Source organism: Bidens hawaiensis, unplaced genomic scaffold (assembly GCF_021521415.1).
Source record: "Bidens hawaiensis isolate Kalapana, Puna unplaced genomic scaffold, B.hawaiensis_p1.1 tig00071888_1, whole genome shotgun sequence".
Lineage (NCBI taxonomy): Eukaryota > Viridiplantae > Streptophyta > Magnoliopsida > Asterales > Asteraceae > Bidens > Bidens hawaiensis.
This window is the reverse complement of record NW_027502575.1, coordinates 12,450-16,415: the sequence shown is the minus strand read 5'-3', so window position 1 is coordinate 16,415 and position 3,966 is coordinate 12,450. Positions and strand designations below refer to the sequence as shown.

Genomic DNA, 3,966 nt, shown 5'->3' with positions numbered 1-3,966 from the left:
CAAGGTGGTGATACACCAAGGGGTTTTGTTGCTGGAAGTTCAAGGAACCAGGGTGGACAATCAAGGTTCAATGTCCAGCTAATTGATGATAGTGACTCTGCCTCAATGGCAAGTGGGCATACACCTTATGGTGGTGGTAATCTAAGTCAAGGAAATGAATACCAAGCCTTTTTTTCAATGTTCACAGACTCCTACAATGCCTTTGTTGCAAAGAATATGATTCATACCAGTGTTGTTCAGGATGATCTTGAGCAAATTGATGTTGATGATCTTGAAGACATGGATTTAAAGTGGCAAGCTGCCATGTTGGCATTTAGACGCAAAAGGTTGTTCAACAGAACAGGAGGAAGGTCTCGTGTATCATGTCCTAATGAATTAATTCGGTTTGACAAGTCTAAGGCTATATGCTACAACTGTCAACAACTAGGACATTTTGCAAGAGAGTGAAACCTATTGGGTTTTAACAAGATTATCAAAGTCATATAAACCCATTTATATGAAAAACGCATCAGATAAAGTTTTAAAATCTTGTTAACTTGGTTAATATAAAACCCGATTTTATATAAAACTGTGACATTCGTGACAAAACGAGGTATACTATATTCACTACGTAACAAGTAAACGATAAATCGGTTAATTCGTAGTGCTTAAACGAGTAATCGACCGATACTAATTATGACCCGTATATATACTGAGGGGTCATATACGAGTTATATATATATTATTGTGGCTAACATATTGATATTTAGGCTCCAGTACGTTTAAAACTCTTTAAACGAAAAAGGTTTCGTTTATTGATACGCTATAAGTTTAAACGCAATCGTTAACATCAAAACGAGCATTGTAGCATCTGTTAAGCCAAAAAAGATTTATAAAACACTTATGACATGTTCTAAGCAATCCGTGAAAATATTTTGGATTTTTACAACGAGTCAGTACGTTTTTCTTATTTTACAAAAATATGCTGAAAAACACTCGTTTTCGCGCTGTTTTTCGCACTCGAACTAGTTTTCTTGCGAAAAACCAAATCCGAATTAAATTTTGGACCGATATTTACGCAAGGCACAGAAACCGAGGCATTAATGGGTCAAAAGGAGGCCCAATGGGCCCCTTTATGGGTCGACCACAAAAAAATGGCGTGGGACCCCTTGTATAAGGCTTGTTATACAAGCTTGTTACTTGATATTTTTCACATTAACCAAACTAAGATCAAGATCAGCTGAGTTCTGCATCATCCCTTCCAAAACCCGAAAGGTAAACATTAAATTCTTGAAGATTTCAAGCTTGTTTAGTAAGATTTAAACATAGAAAATTAGTTCTTGATTAGTATTAAACATGTTTAACCATCCAAAAACCATAAGAATCAAGTAAAATCATGTTTTGATGTTAAAAATATCTACAAAGTAGAAACATATTGATTTTTGGTCAAAAACACGGATTAGAACATGAATACAACGTTTTTACGGTTTGAAAGTTCGGTTTGATACCAAAACCGAAACCCTAGTCAACAAGGCTGTTCAATGGATGATTTATGTTTGGTTTGATGTTATATGATATGTAGATACACTGAGTTTGCAACCCGTGACCCGGAAAGTCGTTTAAGCTAGCAAAACACATCGAAAACCGACAAGGTAAACCCGTAACACTCGTTTAAGGGCTGTTTAGTATTAGGTTGTGACGTGCTTGTTGTTAGCTTGTGAAAATATGCAGGGACATTAGGTATCATATAAATGAGTCCCTGTTCAAATTTGGTAATTTTTCGATAAACGGATAATATTTGGTGTATTTATTTCCGTTTATGAGCGTTTATTTGGGAAAAATATCTAAACATATTGAAAAATTATGAAATTTGGTTTTGGAGATTAATATTTAATGGTAAGATCACTGGTAAAGTTTGGGGATCATTGGAAATGCCTAAGTATGGTTTATGCAATTATGATTTAACCGAATTTTAACAGCTAAAAAACGCACAAAAAGGCATTTTTTCAAAAGATTTAGATTCTGGAGATTTTGCAGGGGCTATGTAATAACATTAAGGCCATTTGTAAAAATTATCGGATTTTTCGGAGGTTTTTTGATATAAACGGGCCATTTATTACACGATTATAACCTGTTAAATGAATTTTTATAAACAAATAATTAATCATAAAATTTCTGAAAATATTTTTATAAAATTCTTCATATTTTAATGTATTTTTAAAAAAATTTACATAATTTATATATAAGTACATATTTAGTTATGATTAATCAAAGATTTAAATTATTATTGTTTTATCGAAACCGGCAGTTTGATGTTTAACGGACTGACTGGTACGTCAAATTATCAAAAGTGGTCAAATATCATAGTTTTAGATGAATTTGATAAAAACGAACTTTTTACGATAATTCTGAACAATTCGGATGGATTGTACGCGTTTTGTATAATCAAATCCGTGTGAAAACGGAAACGAACCCTGCGATCAAACCAGATATCGAAACTTCAAAATTCATTCATAAATTTAATCATTTTATCAATCAATATGTTTACTTAAGTTTATGTTATCATACCTAATCCCGAAACACATAAACGCTAAACTTGGTTAGGCCTGGGAAACGGTGAAACTGAGCCAAATCTGATTTTTAGTATTTCACAGTCTACAACGTCACAATCTAAGACTATGGTCATGTTTTGGGCCTAACAACTATAACCAGACTAGTTATACAGCCCAATTTGGTTTAAACACTGTACTAGTATTAACAGTACGATACCGATTATAGGATACGAGTTATAATCGAGGCATAACACTTATTGACGTATATTACCTGCTCGAACTACAATAAGGTGAGTTTCACGACCCCACTTCCTAAACTGTTTTACGAACTTTTGGGATGGAAAGCATGTTTACATATACTTATATACTTGAAAACGTGTGGTGATGTGAATTATCTAAGTACTAACACTTGAAAGTCCCCACAAACACAAGTGATTAACTTCGTGCCGGTGACGTGTGGATAGTACTATCGGTTTGACAAACCCAACTGACAGAGCCGGTGGGGTATGCCGAAACATGTTAACCCAGTTGCACATTGTCATTTAAAATTGTTACATACTGCTATGTGGTGTTAGACATAGTACATACTTGGGGCAAAGTGGCTGTTAAATGCCAACGGGAGTGCATGGGCAGGGGTGGCCATGTGTTTTAGCTCGTTTCGGTTTCACTTGTGGCTTAGTATAATACATCATACACATACATGTATACATACACACTGTAAACATTACGAACTCGTATACTGATTTCGTTGATACTCGTGAAACTTGAAACTCACCAACTAGACGTAGTTGACCCGTTTTAACATGCTTTTCAGGTAAAGCAAAGGTGGAATGATTTGCTTACGTTCTTGGTGTTAGGAATGAAGTTGAATAGCTATGAATAGACGCAGATATATAATATGAATAAGAAGCTCGTAAACCGGTTATGTGATTCTCATCTAGTTTGTAAACATAGTACCAACCCATGTAATATGATGTAAATTAGTTTGTGAATGTCTTTATAAACAATGTTGTTGATACCTGTATTATTTGTTACATTCTCGTTTTACGCTTACGCAACTACCTAGTCGGGGTGTGACAAAAACCCAATGCCCGGATCCATATACGAAAATACATGCTATTAAAACAACCACATGGTGTTTTAGCTTACTACATTCAAGATGCTAAGAAATATGAAGGATATGAAGATTTAGTGGCTAGTCTTCGAAGTAGAAGATCCTCAAGCTTGTATACCCACAAGCCACCAACAAGACACCCTTGATTTGCTAGGATTTACTCACTTGAGGCTCCTTCCTGTTACTTCCTATCTTGGCCGAAAATATCAAGAGGAAATGAGAGAGTTTACTTGTGTGTGAGAGAGAAATAATAGATGCAACCAATGCACTCTCATTAGCAAATGAAGGTCAGCAGTGCAGCACAGAAATCAGAACCAATAT

At 34.9% G+C, this 3,966-nt stretch overlaps 1 long non-coding RNA gene across 1 annotated transcript; it reads left to right on the top strand.

Annotated features, from left to right (window-relative positions):
• Nucleotides 1–1,548: 1,548 nt before the first annotated feature.
• Nucleotides 1,549–3,536, top strand: LOC143605897 (uncharacterized). The gene is made up of 3 exons (XR_013148640.1): nt 1,549–1,631; nt 2,758–2,821; nt 3,346–3,536. It is a non-coding gene; the product is annotated as an uncharacterized LOC143605897 (long non-coding RNA).
• Nucleotides 3,537–3,966: the final 430 nt, after the last annotated feature.